Source organism: Leptonychotes weddellii, chromosome 12 (genome assembly GCF_054177405.1).
Source record: "Leptonychotes weddellii isolate Sample4059 chromosome 12, ASM5417740v2, whole genome shotgun sequence".
Classification (NCBI taxonomy): domain Eukaryota; kingdom Metazoa; phylum Chordata; class Mammalia; order Carnivora; family Phocidae; genus Leptonychotes; species Leptonychotes weddellii.
This window is the reverse complement of record NC_138380.1, coordinates 38,344,765-38,364,494: the sequence shown is the minus strand read 5'-3', so window position 1 is coordinate 38,364,494 and position 19,730 is coordinate 38,344,765. Positions and strand designations below refer to the sequence as shown.

Sequence of the window (19,730 nt, the reverse complement as noted above, 5' to 3'; positions counted from 1 at the left end):
CCAGGGGACCAATGACTTGGTGACTCAACACTGAGTCATTTGCCCTTTATAACTTCCCCATCTATCAGTATGAAGTCAGAGAAACATCTCCCAATCGAGAAATACAGTTTGAGCTCCTGGAGAAAATGAGAAGCTTAGTGCTGTGATGTCATTGTGGGGGGCCGTGGATGCCCAAGTGGGGTCAGAGAAGCCAGCAAGGCGCTATGCCAAATAAAGATGCTTACTGCCTACACCGAGGTGTCACAGAGGTCTGTGGTTACATTATCTCATAGCTTCGGGCACAGGTGAAAATTCAGGATAACAAGAGTAGGTGTGCTTAATATATTTAGCCGTGCTATAGAATAACTGTGTCCACTTTACTGAACCAAATTAAACATGAATGGTAAAAAGCTTCTCTGCTTTCAGGGCTTGTGTGAAGCATAATTTAATTGAAGTTTAATTTCACCAAGCAACATGCCCCACTATTTTTTTTCCAGAAAGTGGCAACATCTTTTTAATGGCTTCAATTTGAAATCAATCATGAGAAAAAAAGTGTCCCTTTTATTTTATTTGTTTAATTTAAATTCAATTAGCCACCATATAGTACATCTTTAGTTTTTGATATAGTGTTCAATGATTCATTAGTTGCGTATAACACCCAGTGTTCCTCACATCACGTGCCCTCCTTAGTGCCCATCACCGAGTTTCCCCATCCCCCCACTCACCTCCCTTTCCAAAGCCCTCAGTTTGTTTCTTGGAGTCAAGAGTCTCCTATGGTTTGTCTCCCCTTTTAAAGCAAACAAACATGCAGCTTAAACTTTCTGCCTCCCTTCATTTTGACAACTTTGTACACACATCCACAGAAATGACTTTGCTTTTTCCTTCTGCATGCATGGTATGGAAAGGGGCTACAAGCCTGGGTCTGCTGAGGAAACAGAAAAACAAAAACACTTATAGCACGAAGTAAAGTGATTGGGTACTTCTAGAATCATCTTAGGTGAGCTACAGACCTGCTGGCAACTGCAGTTCTTTTATCATCATCTGAATATATCTCATTTGATGTGCAGATCTCCCCGTGTTCCCTACTGCTTTTCAATGCATTTGATTAAAAGGAGATAGCCCCATTTAGGCGCCAACCTCCTTGCCTTGGGAATCATGAAAAGCCCATGCCTCATTGCTCTGCAATTGCATTTTTAAAATGCATTATCTACAACAGGGCGGGTCCAGTTAACATTTTAGAAGTGCAGCTCCATGCTTATAGAATGTTAACGTGGACAGCGCCTTGGCTGGTGTAGTCTCATGGTTTTCGGACTGCTCAGGGACCCTCTGAGAGGTTCCTAGGAGGTGTGACTCAGTATTACCATTTCTACACACAAGAGCATATGTCTAGAGAAAACTAAATGTAGTGAAATTGATTACAAGTCCTTGAATTACGTGGAATGAGAGTAGAATATAGATTACCATTAGCCATCGATACACCCACAATGCATATTGTCATTTCCAGAAGGCATGTTGTAAAATAATAGAATCGAAGAGGTATGTAGCTTCTAAACTAAAAGAGAAGGAAAACAGAATGATAAAATGGCTCAAGCAGTCTGAAGGAAGGCAAGAAAAGAAAGAAAGGGGAATATGAAGAGCTGGGACAAATAGAGAGTGCAGAGGAAGATGGCAGGGTTTTTTAATCCAAATATGTTAGTAACTGTAATAAATGTAAGCAGATTAAATGCTCCAGTTAATCAAAGATTGTCAGGCTGGATTTAAAACAAACAACAATCTGTCCTTTACAAAAGACACGCTTAAAACACAAGGACACAGGAATTGTGAAAGTAAAAGAAGGAATTAGGACATTCAATGCAAACAGTACCAAAAGAATGCTCGTGGGACTGTGTTAACAAAGACTAAATAAACTTTAAGGTATAAAGCATTAGTAGAGGTAAACAAGGACACTGCAAATGATCAATGTTTTAGTTCAATAGGATGATACAATAATTCTAAATTTCTGTGCATTTAACAACATGGCTTCAAATATCTATTTTGCAAAGTGCTCAAAACTACAAAATAAATAAGCCAACCCCTAGCCTCGTGGGGAATTTTATCACACTTAATTCCAGTAATTAAAGCAAAAATTAGAAATGATCTAGATAATTTGAACAATGTGAATAACACAGAAAGCCCTTTGCCCTAACACCTCAGAGTAATCAGGCTTTTAAAGCACAAGTGAAGCAGTCTTCAAAACTTTTGAAAGACTGAGCTCATACAGTCAAATTTCTCTGATCATAATGCAATTATGCCAGAACAATCACAAGAAAGTTACCACATGTTTGGAAATTAGGAAATACACTTCTCGATAACTTACGGTCAAAGAAGAAAGTATATGGAAATTAGAAAACAGTTGCACTGAGTGATAATGAAATTATATGTCAGATGTGTGGGATACAGACAAAATAATATTTAAAAGAGGAAAAATCTAAAGACAATGAACAAATCATCTATTTCATGAAGTTAGAAAAAAAGAATCACCAAAATAAACCTAAAGGAAAGCTAAGGAAGGAAATAATGAGTAGGAGTAAAATTAAGGAAATGGAAAATAAGCATGATTCAAAAGATTCAACAAAGGTAGAATTCTGCTCACTGAAAAAATAATAAAAATAAACCTTTGGTGAGATTGGTCAAAGGGAAAAAAATGAGAAGGCAAAGTAAGCAGTATCTTTTTTTTTTTAAGGATGTCACTGTAGGTCCTGGAATCAATAAAGGGATAATAAAAGTATATTATGATTAAGCTTATGCCAAAAAATGGAAAATAGACATGGATGGGACAACTTACGATAATGGACATAAGAAGAAACAGATAATCTGAGTAGTACCATAAAGAAAAAATATGCCTTCACTGTGAAGTTCAACCACCATTTAAGTACAAAGCAACCCCTAATGTTACACACTCTTCAGGAAAGTAGAAAAAGGGTGAATTTTAAAATTACTTTTGAGACTAAAAATACTTAATGCCAAAGTCCTACAAAGACATTACAAAAAGGAAAATTACAAGCCAATTTTTTCATGAAAATAAATACAAAAACTCCAAATAAGATACTAGCAAACCAAATCCAGAAAATAAAGACTAACACTTGTGACCAGGTTCCATTCATTCCAGGAATGCAAAGTTGGCTTAACATTAGAAAATCATTCAATAACTCATTACACTAATAGATGAAATGATTAAACAATGTATTATCAACTTAATGGAAGCAAGGAAAATGTTTGATAAAATTATTTGACATCCAGGCATATAAAAAAATTTCACAAACTTGAGATAAAAAGAAATTCCTAACTAACTTTAAAGGTTATGTACCCCAAAATCTAATGATGAAACTTTGAGGGTGTTCTCTTTAAAATAAAGAATGAGCGGAACCACCATCTTCCAGTAATTCACCAAAATGACCAACACAAAGGGAAAGAGGAGAGGTACCCGCTATATGTTCTCTAGACCTTTTAGAAAACATGGAGTTGTTCCTTTGGCCACATACATGTGAATCAATAAGAAAGGTGATATTGTGGACATCAAGGGAATGGGCACTGTTCAAAAAGGAATGCCCCACAAATGTTACCATGGCAAAACTGGAAGAGTCTACAATGTTACTCAGCATGCTGTTGGCATTGTTGTAAACAAACAAGTTAAGGGCAAGATTCTTGCCAAGAGAATTAATGTACGCATTGAGCATATTAAACACTCAAAGAGCCGAGATAGCTTCCTGAAGCGTGTGAAAGAAAATGATCAGAAAAAGAAGGAAGCCAAAGAGAAATGTACTTGGGTTCAACTGAAGCGCCAGCCTGCCCCACCCAGAGAAGCACACTTTGTGAGAACTAATGGAAAGGAGTCTGAACTGCTGGAACCCATTCCCTATGAATTTATGGCATGATAAATGTAAAGAAGATAAAAGACCTCAAGACTGTAAAAAATAATAATAATAAATAAAATAAAATAAAGAATGAGTTAACAATGCTAGCATCATCATTTCTACTCAACCTTGTCCTGAGATCCTAGCCAATGCTGTAAAGCAAGCAAAATAAATAAGATAAAAGATATAAGGATTAATAATGAATGATAAAAACCAATATTATTGATATATATGTGTAGTGCAATATACAAAATAATATATGCAGATAAATTATCAGAATTAATCACAAGGTTTAGTAAGGTAACAGGATACAAATTCCATATGCAAAAATCTGTATCATTTCCACATAACAGCAACAAATAAAAAAAATAAACTTTTCAATTATTATTTACAATAGACTTAAAGGATGAAGTTTCCAGGAATAAATTTATAAAAGATGTGTAAATCTCTATGGAGAAATTTTAATATTATTGAGAGATATGTAGAAATATAAAGAAAGAAAGAAATATATCATTATTACTGTTTGGAAGACTGAATACCATAAAATTATCTATTCTTCTCTAATTGATATACAATATTAATACAGTGACCATCAAAACTTCACCAGGAGTTTTGTAAAGCCTGACGAGGTACCTCTAAAAATGTATATAGAAATGCAAAGTGCCAAGAATATCCAAGACACTCTTGACCAAGAAGAAAAAAAGGGAAAACCTTGATGAACCAGATAGCAAACCTTATCATAAAGCTATAATAGTAAAGGCTGTGGTATGGTCTCCAGGGTGGACAAATTAGCAAATGGAACAGAAAAAGAGTCCAGAAGAGGATGGCCGCATTTGGAAAACTTGATTTCTTTTAGAGGCAGCATTTCAGAGAGATGGGGAAAGGGTGCTCTTTCCAATACATGATACTAGGACAGTTGGGTGTTGACATGGGAGAAAATTCAAATGAAAGCCTAGTGGATTTATGCAAAAGTGGTTCTAGGTGGATTATGGATCTGACTGTGAAGAGAAAACAACCTTAAGGAGATAATGTAGGAGAATATCTTTAAGATCTCTGAATAGGGAAATAGCTCTTAAACAAAACAAAAACCACAGCTCATAAAGAAAAAGAGCAATAAATTTGATTACTTAAAGTTAGAAACTCTGTTCATCGAAAGCCATCATAGGGAGGGTGAAAAGGCAAGCTGTAGACTGGAGAGGATGTTTGTAACACATATAACTGAGCAAGATCAAGTATTTAGAATACATAAAAATTCATGCTAATCAGTAAGAAAAAAACAATGGAAGACAGGCAAATGGGCAAGACTGGACTTCAGGAACGAAGTGGTCCAAATAGCCAGTAAACATTTATAATGTTTAATCCCATTAAAAGTCAGGAGAAGGTAAATTAAACCACAAAAGGAAAATAATATGCACCCACCAGACTGGCAAAAATGTAAAACTTTGACAAATATCGAGTACTGGTGAGCACATGGAGCGACAGAAATTCTCATTCTGTTCTAGTGGGTGAGTAATTAGTACAACCATTCCAGAAAATTATGTACCTTTAACTAGTAAACTTAAGGATGCCTATATCCCATGACCTTGAAATTCCATTCCTCAGTACACATGCCACAGAAGAGTGTAATTATATGCACCGTGATATATGTGAAAGAATATTCATAATAGCAGTGATTATAAGAACCCCAATTGGAGGCAAAGCAAATGCCTACCAACAATAGAATAAACAGATGATGGTATATTTCACACAGTAGGAAACTTTACAGTAACAAAATTGAAAAAAAAAAAAAAAACCACAGCTGCTTACCACAACCCAAAAAAAATCTTTCAAAACATAACATAAAAGTAGAGAAGATTGATACCAAAAGATATTATATATAATTTGATTCATATACAATTCAAAGCCAACCAAAATTAAACTACTGTGTTTGGGGATGCACACATAGATGATACAATTCTTTTTTTTTTTTTAAAGATTTTATTTATTTATTTGACAGAGAGATAGAGAGACAGCACAGGTAGGCAGAGTGGCAGGCAGAGGGAGAGGGAGAAGCAGGCTTCCTGCTGAGCAGGGAGCCCGATGCGGGGCTCGATCCCAGGATCCTGGGATCATGACCTGAGCCGAAGGCAGCCGCTTAGCCGACTGAGCCACCCAGGCGCCCCTAGATGATACAATTCTTAAGCAAAGCAAGAAAACTACTTTTTATAAAAGCTAAGACCGGGGCACCTTTGTGCGGAGGGAAGCGCTATCTTTGAGAGGCGGCATGCAGAAGAGGGATGGACAGCACTCTATTTCTTGCTCTGGGTGGCACTTACATGTTCTAACTGCTCGTTAAGCTATATATTTATGTTTTGTGCACTTTTGTGAATGTGTGTTATATTTCACAATAAAAGGAGTTTCTAAAACCATCTTTCAAAAGCCTTTAGAACAGTTATTCTGGAAACAGTGCGGAGAAGGGAACCAGACTGGAAACAGGGAGATAGGTATCAGTTGGGTATCAGTTACACACAAGAAACAGCCAAGATGGCTGAAAGATCCTTCTGGGTTCCTTCTCTATTCAGAGCCAACATGTATCATTAGCATCCAGTAATAGGGATATTGATGCCAACATTTTTCAAAATCTGCAGAAACGTCTTGGCTCCTTCACAGAGCCTTGGGAGTCAGTTCAGCAGAAATCAATATTCATCTTCTGTTCTCCTCTTGCCTTCGAGGGGGCCTGGAGTCCTTAAGCTTTTCTCACTTCTGTATCCTTCCCCAAAGTCTCCTTCTCTTCCTTGTGCCCATCCTTTCTGCCCTTCCTCATCCCTCAGAGCAGAGCAGGTGTATAAGACACCTGCTAAGACGTTACTCCCAGAGCGCAACTGAATGCAACTCCCATTCCCCGGGAGATTTACATGTAAATAAGGAACACTGGAGATGGTGCTGCCCTAACCCCCAAAGAACTAATCCCCACAGGTGTGTGATTTGAGCCCAGAGTAGGGAACTGGGAGAAATAGTTGGGGCCAGCAGCGTGTAACCCACACATCCCCATAACTCCTGACTGGCTTTAAGGAGACTGATCAAATGGTCCCAAAAAACCTACCTCACAGAATCACCCAAGGAGTTTAAAAAAAAAAAAAAAAAGTAGATTGCTAGATCTCCAGCCCTAGATTTTGTTTCACTGGGCTCTGGGAAAGCCTGGAACTCCATATGAATGGCAAGCACCTCGGGCGACTGTGGTTCTGGGAGATCAGGGCAGCCCTTCCGTGAGTGGGAATTCAGGAGCCCACACGCCTCAGGGCTGGAAGGGTGCAGACTCCATCCCCTTGCTTACCTCCATCCAGTTTCCCTGGGTCTGACCTGAGGATAAATGTGTTCTTCTAAGAGTACAACTTCATCACCTTGCAACTCTTCAGGTATCTGGTAGGTAAACTCAGGATAGCTCGAATTTCTTCTTTCCACTCTGGATTAATGGCATTTTTTTCCCCAAGAGGATAGACTTAGTCGAAATTAGTTCTGCATGCATGTAGATATCCAAAAGTCAGCAAGGATGGCCATGTATTTCTTTTTTAAGATTTTTATTCATTTATTTGAGAGAGAGAGAGAGAAAGAGAGATTGAAAGAATGAGTGGGAGGAGGGGCAGAGGGAGAAGCAGGCTCCCCGCTGAGCAGGAAGTCTGACACAGGACTCAATCCCAGGACCTGAGATCATGACCTGAGCCGAAGGCAGATGCTTAACCGACTGAGCCACCCAGGCACCCCAGGATGGCCATGTATTTATGTGATGGCTGGACACAAGGAAGGATGTCTCTGAAGAGGTATTTTGGGGGCTCTAAAAATATGTGGGTGTGATATGACAACAAAGCCCTCTAGAACAGACTTTCTTAAACTTATTTGTCTCAGGACCCCTTTATGCTTGTTTATGTGGATTATACTCATTGATATTTACTGCATTAAAAATTAAAATGAAAAAATATTTAATATTTATGAATTCATTTACAAGTAATAATAACAAGCTCATTCCATATTAACATAAATATCTTTTATATGGAAAGTAACTGTACCATCCCCCAAAAAAATTAGTGAGAAGGGTGACATTGTTTTAACTTTTGCAAATCTCTTTAAGTTTGGCTTAACAGAAGACAGCTGGATTTTCATATCTTCTGCATTCAATCTGTTGCAATATGTTGTTTTGATGGAAATGTATAAAGAAAATCAGGCTTCACACAAATATGTAGTTAGGAAAAAAAAGGAGTATTTTAATCTGCTTCTGCACTCAATCTGTTGTGCTATTACATGCCACGTAACCTCTGGAAAATTCTACCGTACACATGAGAGAATGAAAATGAAAAAGGCAAATAGCATCCTAGTGCTGCTAGGAAAATAGTTTTGACCTCACACACCATCCCCTGAAAGGTTCTATAAGACATGACCTTCCACCCTCCAGGTTCTGGACCACACTTTGAGGACTGTTGTCTTCAAGAAAACCAGTGTTGGCTTGCCTGCCAATAGCACCAGCCATTACCACTGTCTTGGAGGCAAATCAGAAACAGGGTGAGGTGGGCAGGGTAAGGGACCATAGGCACCTGTTTGCAAAGCTGGGTAAGGCACTAATTATAGGCAATTCTGATTGAGGCTTCCAAATAACACCTCAGGAGGGGATTAAACCTGTCTTTGCTGCGGGCTGGGTTCATAGTCTTACAGCATGTTCGGGACTGGGGACAAGTGATTGCTTAGACTGAGGAACAGAATGGTCAATATTCCCCTCAAAAGCTAGGGTATTTGTTGGGGTTCTGAGTGTCAGCAACAAATAGCACTTCCTGTGTGCTCAAAGGGGCTTGCTAAGTGACGCCACCCAGCCCACACTCTTGAGCACCTCAAGTGCTGATCCAGCAACCCTGGTCCCCCTTCACTGTTCTCGGTTTTTTCTTTGCACCGTGTTTATCACTTTCCAATATACTGTACGGTGTACTTATCGATTATGTTTATTGTTTATTGCCTGCATATGCCACGGGATAAGGATCTTGTCTATTTTATTCCCTGTTGAATCCTCACGACCAGAACGGTACCTGAAATAGAGCAGGTGCCAATAAATAATAACAAATAAGAGAAGCTGGGAATGTGACATCTCCATGTGAAAGGAAACATCAGGAATAAAGAAGCAGCCACCACAGTGACTTTCCTCAACTGTTTGTTCTCAAACTGTTTGTGCTCAACTATTAAGCTGTGGTTAGCAGAGTGCGGCCGTACTCAGAGAAGGAGATCAGAAGTTCTGTGGAGACCTTTCTGCTCCTCTTTCCTCAGGCATGGCCCCGGTGCCATCCACTGCATGTAGGCCCTTCATCTCCCTACTGCTTCTCAGCTCCAAGCCCACCCTTCGGCTCTACCTTTAATCCAGGGGCTGGGACTCTGCAAACTGCATTTCCCAGACTCCCTTGGCAGTTGGTTCCTGTTAGGTAAGGTCTGCAGAGGGCAGGACAATGGAAGAAAGAACACAATCTGGGGAGAATGGGGGGCTTTCTTCCTGTCCCAAGCACCAGCCTCACCATCTCCTTAGAGTTATTAGGAACATCCAGGCTGTACTTCTCCTCAGTTGCCGGGAGCTTGGATCCTAGGATGGTCTCCCAGGATGACTCCGTCTCTTACTTTTTGCTCCCCCAGTTTTAGGGATGGTAGCAGCTTCTTGTCATTACTCATGTCTCTACTACTCCTCCTTTTTTCTCTCTCTGTCCTTCTGTCCTCCAACACCTGTGCACCCAATTCCCTGCATTGAGTCCCCTCTGTCTGAAATACCTATGGTGGCTCCTCTTGCCTGACTGGATGGCCCCTTACTGGTTATGCTCCTTTGTGGATCCCCCTGGGACCACTGGTGGACAAGTTAGAATTGATCCCCAGAGGGCTTTTATATGGGTCAGAAAATCTTCATTAATTAAATCTACTACATTGCTGGAAATTCATTCTCTATTCCATTTCTCTTTCCTAATTATGTCTTTCAACTTTGTTCAGTATAGCTAGAGTGACCACACATCCAACTGCACCCAAAACAGTCCAGGCTCGTGCCTGTTGTTGTGCTTAATTATTAATAGAGCCTCCTTTCTCTCTCAAAACTACCCTAGTTTGGGTGATAAATTATATGGGCACTCTAAATATGACCATTATATGTTCTGCAATGAAATCAAATGATGTTAAAATACTCAAGCAATAAAATACCAATTACAACATGTTCCAAATTTGAGTATCAACCCCTGCTCATCATGAATTTTCTGGGAAGGAATTAAAGTTCAATGATTAAGTTAAAGTCCAAAGATACTAAAGTCCAAAGGATTTAAAGTCCAAAATCATATTCTCTTCCCTTTCTGATTTAAGGTTCAAAGAAAATTAAAGTCTAAATCTCCTCCCAATTTGATATTCAACTCCTACGTTCTATTTCTCAGTGTTCCAAGGCCATGCACCAAATGTTGGAGTTGAGAGGTCCAAAAAATAGCCTCTCTCTTCCCCATGAGAGCTTTGAGCAGATTATAAAGTAAAACAAAGGATGACAGAAGGGAGAATAAAACATCCTTATAACAAATAAATGTGGCTTACGCCGGCAGGCAAGAGAGCCTACTAATAATGAATTCTAGAATGAGACATCCTGGCTGTGGCATATACAGCTGCTCACCAATATCTTTGCAGCCCTGGCTGCACTATATATTTCTCAGCCTCTCTCAGAGGCATCTCTGCTCATATGAGTTTTGGCCAATGGATTGTGAGAAGAGTCACGCACACCCTCCTACCATGATCCATAAACACTGCCTTTGAATTTTCTCCTGCTTTCCTTCCCACCCCCATCGGCAGACTGATTGGAGAGGACTCTGAGGGCGTAGAAAAGGGAGAAGCCGCTCAATTTCCAGAAGTTGCTTCTTCCAGCCCTTCACTTGCTCTGCCTGATATACCCAGCCAGTTTCTGGAAGCACTGACCCAGGATGGATTTTCCTATGGCAGGGAGTTAGCTGCTTCAGTGAGACAGAGGATCATGAGAAAAAAACAAAAAACAAAAAACTTCTGCACCCAGTGGACAGCCCAAGCCCAAGAGAAAGAGAGGGGCTGACATCTTTCCTTTGCTCCCCATCCAGATTCTATTAGCTCTTTTCCAAGATACACACTCCCACCCCAGGCTCCTTAACAGGTATAAAACAGAGGGCAACTGCCTTTGCTTCTCTCTTGAGACTGGCCCATGGGAGCCCAGGCAAATTGTCCTCTGGGCAAAGTTAGATGAAAATTAAAGGAAAAACAATGCTTATTGACCCTCCCTCCCCACCTGCTCCAGATTCCAGGATCCACAAAGGCTTATGCTCAGTAGATATAACAGGAGATTCTTGGCACTTTTTTTTTTTTTAAATGATGGTGGCATTTGCTTACAAGTCATCAGGCTGTTTCTGGGGAAAAATTGTGCTCTCAGCACCTCCAGAGTCCACCTTCCTGGGAACTACCTTTCTTCCACCTTTACTTGAAATGGAAAGAGAAAAACTCAAATCCTCACCATAGCAAGAATATATGCTGGAGTGGGTCCACTTCAGTGTACCTGCCACACCCACAGTCCCTTCTGAGGGACACTGTCCTGCACAGCACTTAACGCTTAGGCCAACATTTGGCCTAGCACCATGTGACCTAGCACCTCCTGGCCAAGCAGATTAGACCAAGGTAGCCCCCCAATCCATGGAGGCTCATCTACAGACTGATCCACAAACTATGGCCAAGAGGCTAAGCCATTTAGTGGGAATTGCAACCCAAAGTTCATGATATTGAACTCTTGTGTGAATTGGGGATCCAATTCACACAAGAGAGGACACAACGGACCATCTCAAGCCCATAAGACAATAACACCCATGAGTAAGGAGAGGAAATTGACTGACAGAGAAAGGACAGTGGAACAGGTATGCAGAGAAATGCAAACGGAGACATGAGAAGGGAAGGGGAAAAGAGAGACAGAGACAGAGACAGAGAAAGAGAGAACACAATTTGGAGGAATCCATCCACGGAGATATCTTGGATCCTGACAGTTGTTCAGTTCTCTCCATGTCTATCCTTATAATAACCTCCTTTTTCCTTGACCTGACTTGAGCACATCACAGTGCCTTGTCTGACTAGAACAATTCATTTCCATAATTGTGTTATCAAACTGTGATGAGTGATTCCCTAGAAAACTATGCTCATATGAGCTTCTTCCTCTTCCTTCCTACCTGTCAGATGCCTTGAGCTACAAACTTTGGGAAGAAGCTGTGAATAAATAATAGAGAGTTTGGCAAGACTGGCACTTTGGGGAGAAAGAACAAGACAGGTGAATTTGTGGTATTTTTTAGGCTTCTATGAGGTTTGGAGTTTAGGGTAAAAGTCACCCAAAGGAAAATCCATGCCAGACTAAAGAATTCTCCAGTCCAGACCATGTGAGGAAATGACGAGGTTTCTTCAAGGACATCATGGTGCTGGTAAAAAAAAAATTAGTTGGCATTTTTTTACTGCTGGGAAGGAGAGAACCAAATCACATCCTCACTGTCATCTTTCAACCCAGGACAGACACTGATCCCTTCCCACTATGGGATGTTGAGGCCTGGGTGAGACCCTTCTAAGTGAAGGTAAAGAGTCTCAAGAGCCCAGAGACATGAGCTGCAGTCACATGGAGCCCAGAACTTCAATCCATTATCAAGACCAACAGATGTCCCCAAGAAAAGGGGCCGTTGTCCTGACAGAGCTGCAAGGGCCAAGAGGCTTAGTGGACAAGCCTCCAAAGCAGGGTGAATGGGAGGAGAGATGTGTGAAGAATTTAGCCCCGAGCCATGCCCTGGAGGGAGTAGCAAAGTGGTAGCTGGGAAGGTTGCAAGATTGGATCCCCAAATGAGACAGGAGATCCTGGCACTTGATGACTCATACTGCACCTTCTGTCCCCATCTTCAGGAGAGGCTTGAGGCTATTCGGGGCCCCAAAGCCAGGAGCTGGAGGGTCAGACAGTAGACCAGATCAGGTCATTTATCCAGAGAATGTAGGTCTGTGGACAATGCCCACTTGCCAGTAACATTATAGGTCCTACTAGAGAAACACGTCCAAGTCCCCATGATAGCTGTTATAGCTGCAGAGGAGGGCCATCTTTCTTCCTGAAGATTTCCCATTTATCACCCAAGGAGAAACAATGACTATTGATTTTGATCTGGAAATAAGAAAAGGGTCACCAGGGACATTAATGGAACTTCTTCAAGAAGTAATATCTCTTAAGAAATTCTAAAGCAAGTGGCTCCCCCTGCTCAATGGTCTCCTTGTGACATAGTGATCCCAGCCTGTGTTCCAAGATGAGTCCAAAACAGTCTCGCATTCAGTTAAGAGAGTTCATTTATGAAAAGGAGGCACTCGGAAACCTGTGGAATGTATAAACTAATGAGGCACGTCTACTCCAAATGCAGAAAGTTCAGCCAGTTTTACTAAAAACTTTTAATCTTTAAAATTTGTAACTTCGGAAGCTATAATATACTGAATTATCTTAATCCTCACCAAAACAAAGAAGTTAGTGAGGAAATCAAATGAGAGGAAGCTAAAACTGACAGTTCAACTAGCCAACTGGCCAAATAATCTGGTGCACATACTAGAATGTTATTAAATAAATCCCTGGTGAATTTCCTGTATTAAAGAGCAAGGAGTCAGCAGAAGAAAGGCAAATTTCAGAAGCCCTGGGGGAATGCCAGAAATGAAATTGAGAAGGGGTCTGGAACCCCTTAGCATCCTCTACTGGAAAGCTGGGGAGGGACCAGGGGGCTGCACCCCTCAGCACCCCCAGACGTCACATGAACAATTTCTAGTTAGCTTCTAGGGGCAGGGTTCCATGAAAATGAGTCCGGTGACGACCATGGGAAGAAGACTGCCCATCTTACCACCCTGTGTGGTAGCAGACAGATCTGTTGCCGAGTGACACCCTCTAACAAATGCAGGGGGGAAAGTGTCCTTCATTAACGGGTGAAGGCAAAAATCAGACAGGGACTGGACAATAAAACAATTCAAGTGAAACAATAAAATAATTCAAGGGGAGAAAATACAGGCCCAGTCATTCACAGCGCTTGAAAGTCATTCTTCTAAAATGCAAATTTGGTGACATCAGATCCTGTTTAAAATCGCTGCCTTTTCCCCAGTCCCACATACCCTGCCTTAGCTCAGACCATAATGAACTAGCGCTGGGATGATTGCAGTAGTCTAACCACCCTCAGCCTTACCTTGCCCCCTCCCCATGTGCTGCTTTCTGGAATCATGCTTTGAACCTTTCTTAGGTTCAGAGGAGAGAGGCATCACAGAACTGCCAGGGCTGAGCGTATGGTATAGTCATTGACAGGCAACAGGAAACAACATCTTTCTGAACCCGAACTCATGATTTGTGCCAAGTGCTGCACTAGGTACTTTCTTATGCTTCATTTCATTTAATTTCATTGTCGCATCCCCTCCTGAGGCAAATGTCAGTATCTGCATTTTGCAGACAAGGAAAATAAGACGCGGGAAAGGTACGCAAAATGCCAAAGCCACGTAGCCATTAAGTGGGACACAGATTCTGAACTTAGTCTTCCTGACATCCTGTCAGCAGCAGCCTTTCCCTGCCCTCCCCTGCCCTCCACTTGCTGTTGGCTCCTCAAAGCCCCAGTGCAACACTAATTGATCCTGCCCCCCACATCCCTTCCCAGATCCGCCGTGGTCTATGTGCTAACCAATCCTCACCTTCACCTTCTGTCCTACCCATGCTCCCCCCTTTCATCTCCCCCTCCCCATCCATCCTCCCAGACCCCAGAGTTTACTACTCCTTCACCCCCCTTTTCCTGAGAAGAGATTAATAGACCCATGTCCCTGTCCCACAGTATTTCTGAGGAAGGAGGTGGGCCCAGGCAGGGGCTGTGTGAACAATGGCTATTATGATAGGAGTTGGGGCTGCGCAAAGCGTGGCCTGCTCACAATGCCTTGCATTTTGTCTGGCTGGCTCCTGCTATTGAAATCCTGTAACACCCAGCGATAAAGAGCCATTGTGCTTCTTTGCCAAACAGAACTGGGCCGTCATTCCAAAAGCAGCTAGGATCCGAGCTTCACCCTGTTATTCAGCCTTTGCAACGCCACCGTCCCCTCTGGTCCTTACTCTCCCCCAACAGAGCAGCCAGGGGGCGCCACAGCCAGAGGTCTCCATTGCCCCTTGGAGAACGGCTTGTGTTCTTCCCTTCAACTTGGGGTCTCCAGACCAATCCAGGCTGGAGGACAGACTGGGAATAGAGCTGCAGGGCCAGGTCTCAGTGGCTTGCTTGCCCTTGCAGCCTGTGATCTCATCCCTCAAATCAGACCCTGGAGCGTAGGGCAGCAATGCTCTTTGAAGGAAGTTCCCCCTTAGGACCATGAGAGACTATGGGCTCTGAGAAACAAACTGAGGGTTCTAGAGGGGAGGGGGTAGGAGGATGGGTTAGCCTGGTGATGGGTATTAAGGAGGGCACGTTCTGCATGGAGCACTGGGTGTTATACGCAAACAATGAATCATGGAACACTACATCAAAAACTAATGATGTAATGTATGGGCATTAACATAACATAATAAAATTTAAAAAAAAAAAGCAGCTCCCCCTTAGGACAGGGCTTCTCGAACTCCAGTGTGTACAGGCATCCCCTGGGATCCTGTGAAAAGACAGGTTTGGATTCAGCCTGAGATTCTGCCTCTAGGTCTGGGGCCCCGTTTCCACCAGCAAGGCTGAGAGGCTTGCTCGGCCCCAGCGGGGAGGTGAGAGCGGACATCCCCAGGGGTGTGTGTGCCCCTCCTGTGCGGGAGCCTCTCAGCTGCAGGGGGTGGGGAAGCCGGTTGTCCTCACACCAGACCCCCGGCTGGAGCCGCACGGGCCAGCCGTGGCGAAGGAGTTGAAGAGGATGAAAGAAATAATCAGAGCCGCTCACAGGGGGAGAAAACGGGGAGGGGGGGAGTAGTCAGAAGGTGAAAAACGGGGGTGGGGGGTGAACTCTATGTGGTATGAGGAGTTCCCCCAAACGAGCTCACACATAGGAAGACCCAGGCCTTATCCACTACGATCCATCTTTCTTTCCCGGGCGGGGGGCTCCTTTCCATGTCAACGCCAGGAGGCCGGCTCTGCCATTCCCTCAGGGAGAAAACCCGGGAGGAGCTCGGTCAGCCCCCTTCCCACGGGCCGCAGCGCCCCCCCCCCCCACGTGCCCGGCGCCACTCCTGCCTGCCTACCGCAGCTCCTGGTCCCCGGGGGCTCCGAAAAGGGGTCCCAGCAGGCCAGGCTGTGTCCGAATCACCGGGGAGGCCCCCCAGAACGCCGAGTTCTAAACCTAGACCTCCTGCCACGGTAGCATATGGGGAAGAGCCCAAGGATCCCCGAACACGGCGATTGTGAAGACGCCAAACTTGGAGTAAAGTACCGATTGCCACCAAATGCTGCTACTATGTGTTAGAAAGGATGTTAACAAAAGGCATTTAGATGCCAGTATTATGAACAGTATAACTCCAGTTATGTGTGTATGTATCTATATATATACTTTGTAGTATATAATAAATAGTATAACGTGAATTTTGTAAATACACACACAGATACATAGATACTAGGTGGTAGGGTGATAGGATTTTCTTTTTATGCCTTTCTCAATTTTCTAGGTTTTCTACAAGAAACACATATTTCTTTCGTAATGAATATGTGCTTTTGTGAATGCTGGGGAGCAGATTGTGACATATTCGGTGTGGGTTTCCTACAACTGGAGCCTCCCAGAGAGGTGTGCTGTTCCTTCCTTCCTTCTGGAGGGAGTTCACAGATGTCTGCTTCAGTGTACTCTTTTTGTCCGGACTGGTGGACGGCCTGGCTGGCTTTTGTAAATGAACAAACACTCATTTCACTGCATTAAGTAAATATATCGACTTTTTTGTTTTTAGCAGGAGTTAAGGAGGAGGTCAGGGACCGGGGCCTGCATTCAGGACAGGGCTCCAGTCAGCAGGAAATGGCAGGACTGGGCAGGGAAACTGATGCTAACATCAGCATGCCAATGCAGCATGGCAGTGCAGCTGGGGCTATGGGGAAGCTCCCGGGCTCCCCGAGACCCTCCGATGCCAGAGCCAGCTCTGCTGTTGTTCATACTGGGACGGGAAGTGGGAGGATCCGGCTTGAGCCCAGCTCGACTACTTCCTGGCTGTGTTTAACATCAGGTGCCCAAGTGAAATGCTTTTCCTTTCATTTTCCCACCTGCAAAACGGGAATAGGAAAACCCACCTCCAAGTCCTGCTGATGGTGATGAAAACTTAAGAGAAGCCCCGTGTGGCACATGGCCCACGACGGCCCTCGCGGAACGCCCCTTCCCTGCCTTCAAGATGGGCTTACATAGTGGGAGGGCAGGAGGAGGGCTTCCCTGGGAGAGCCTGGGAAAAGGGCCCAACAAAGCCCAGAGAAAGGACAAGGGTTGCCATGGCCTTGTTTCTGCACCACCGTCCTGGGGAAGGCTCACGCAGCACAGAGAGCATTGTAGAGGGCCTTCCCTCATCACACTTCTGCTCTCACACCCAGAAGATGGGGGCGACCTCGGGCTCCCTTGTCCCTACGTGTCTGACAGATAGCACTATTGTCTAGAGACAATAGGCAGCTGGGGTCAGGGAGGCCTTGAAGCAGCACGCTTTCGTCCCAGTGCTCGTCTCACCACTTACAAGCTGGGCAAGGGACTTCATTGTTGTGTGCATCAGTTTCCCCATTTGTAAAATGAGGCTAAATAACACCTTCTCCAGAAGGCTGCCGTGTCCCTGGCACAGAACTCAATGTAGGTACTCAACAAAATATTTTCTTTCCTGACTCCTTTACTGGAAATTCCTGCAGATCCGATTCTAGTTAAGTCTCCAGGGCATTAAATAATATCTCTTCCACTTATTTCTGAGGGGTATAGACATTCTTCACTGTATAAGCATGAAATGCATGAACCTTTCCCTGGCCAAGCCCCAGCCTTGTGAGGATCCTCGAGGCCGGGTCCCCAGGCTCTGAGCCCACTGTCCAGGCAGCCTCTGCCATGGGTGTCCTCTCAGAACATGGGAGGGGGCTCTCTTGTTTTCCTTTCTCTAACACAGGCACCCACCCCCACCCAGAGCATTTGGTTCCGGTGTCTGTTTCTATGTTAAAATGTACTCAGGATTTGTGTTAATCAAGTCTGATAAGACGTAGAAACAGATATGACTGTCATGAAGGAGGAAGTCTATACTCACAGATCCCAAGAAACAGCAGACACACCACACCATGCAGGACCACACAGAGAAGCAGCAGGGTCAGTCAGGAGGCGAAAGAAATGAGAGGGGAGAGCACAGCCCAGAGCGCTTACTGGGGTTTTCCCAGGACAGAAGGTGCAAGGTAAGGTAGGCTCAAGGCCCTGAGTAGCTTAGGGTTTGATAGTTTGAATAACCTCAGCAGGCTCTAGGCTATGGGGGTGGTCCCTAGTTGTCCTTAGAACTTGGCCCTGGGGTGGTTTAGGGCAAGGGGAATACTGGCTTGGTGTGGAGAGTTTGATGAAGGTGATGGTTGAGGGTGTGGGCTCCAGACGTGTTGGTTTGTGTACCCTCAGGGGAAGTCATCTGCTCCCTGGAGGAATTAGCTAGCCCAGGGAGGGGCAGTCTCTCCGGAATGAGGCCCTAAATGCTAGAGCAGAAAGAATACAGAACATTTCAAAAATATAAGCAATACAGAAAAAATATTAAATACAGCAAATCAACCCCCAAAAATGCTACTCAGGTCTTCAAATGACACAGAGCAAAATCGATTGCAGGGTAAGAAGTCTTGTGTGTTCTGGACAATCTTGTGAGGTGGACACTGACTTCAATGCTCTTCTACCTTCCTTTTTACAGGATGATTATTGTAATTTTAACACCAGCTTTTACAAAGCACCTCCTCCTACACGTTTTACTTCATTTAATTTGCATAACTATTCTATGAGATAAACATTTGGTTCCCATTTGATTCATAAAGAAACAACCTGCAGGGGTGTTTGGGAGTCAGAGGAGTGAAAAATAAGAGGCAGGCTAACATGTGTGAAGCTCTTCTAAAGGGAGGGTGGCATTATCCTCATTTTGCAGGTGGGGGATTCAGAGGCTCAGAGAAGATAAGTGAACCTGTCATAGCTGGAAGCTGACGTGTTTCTGGGTTGGGCATTGAAACCACATTGGTTTGATCTAAAAACCCATGTCCTTCTGACTATATTCATTGACTCAGCCAATAGTTTTGAACTCCTATATGTTCCAGACACTGTTCCGGTTGCTGGAGATAGAAAGCTGAGCAAAATAAACATGTTCCCTACTCTTGGGGAGCTCTCAGAGTAGGGGGAAAGATATTAACCAGTTAATCACCAAAGAAAATATAAAATTGGAACGGTGCTAAATGCTTTGAGAGAACACTTTCTTGGCACTGTTCGACCACCTTCAAAACTGGGAGCCAGAGGCCAGGATCAATTTTACCCACCGTGCAGCCTAGGCTGGGTGCTGAAGCTGTTCCCTTGATAATAATCCCCGCAGGGCACCAGGGGGGAGCAGCCCTCCTTCATAAAGGCCACTGCTTGACCCTTCACTGCTCACCTTCTCCTCGTCCAGGCTACCAGTCTTATGGCCATTCCAACCAGATTTCAACAATATCAGAAGCCATGGCAGAGAAGAGCCCCAAAAAAGCTTTCCTTCCTCAGGAAGGAGCGACAGTCTTGTTACCAATACCAAGATTCAAAGATTCTTCACGTCTCTTCTTCAATTGTGCCTGAAGGGGTGTGAAGGGAAGATTTTTTTGAAAGGGCGAAGTTGCTACAAAGTTCCCTTGCACTTCGGGGGGAGCACAGGAAGTGACTGATGTCTGGACATGGCCAGAGCCCACTGAG

General features: G+C 43.6%; 1 pseudogene; it reads left to right on the top strand.

Moving 5' to 3' along the window:
• The first annotated feature begins 3,363 nt into the window (after positions 1–3,363).
• LOC115938209 (large ribosomal subunit protein eL21 pseudogene) lies at positions 3,364–3,915 on the top strand (annotated as a pseudogene).
• Positions 3,916–19,730: the final 15,815 nt, after the last annotated feature.